This window comes from Nerophis lumbriciformis, linkage group LG29 (genome assembly GCF_033978685.3).
Source record: "Nerophis lumbriciformis linkage group LG29, RoL_Nlum_v2.1, whole genome shotgun sequence".
NCBI lineage: Eukaryota > Metazoa > Chordata > Actinopteri > Syngnathiformes > Syngnathidae > Nerophis > Nerophis lumbriciformis.
The window spans coordinates 22392501-22392725 of NC_084576.2; positions in this window are offsets into that span (position 1 = coordinate 22392501).

Sequence of the window (225 nt, forward strand, 5' to 3'; positions counted from 1 at the left end):
TGCCCTTAATTATTAGTACTCAAATATTTCCCAAAGGTTTACGATAAAAATGTTCTTTTTGATTTACTTTTAATACTTATATCCTTAAAAGTAAAAAAAACACGTTTAAACCACATTTACATAAAAACATAATATATCCACTGCTATTTCAGAACCTAAATTAACAATTTTCCTCGGTTTTTTCCTTTTCAACCCTATTACGAAAATGTGTAAATACTTTTGGTT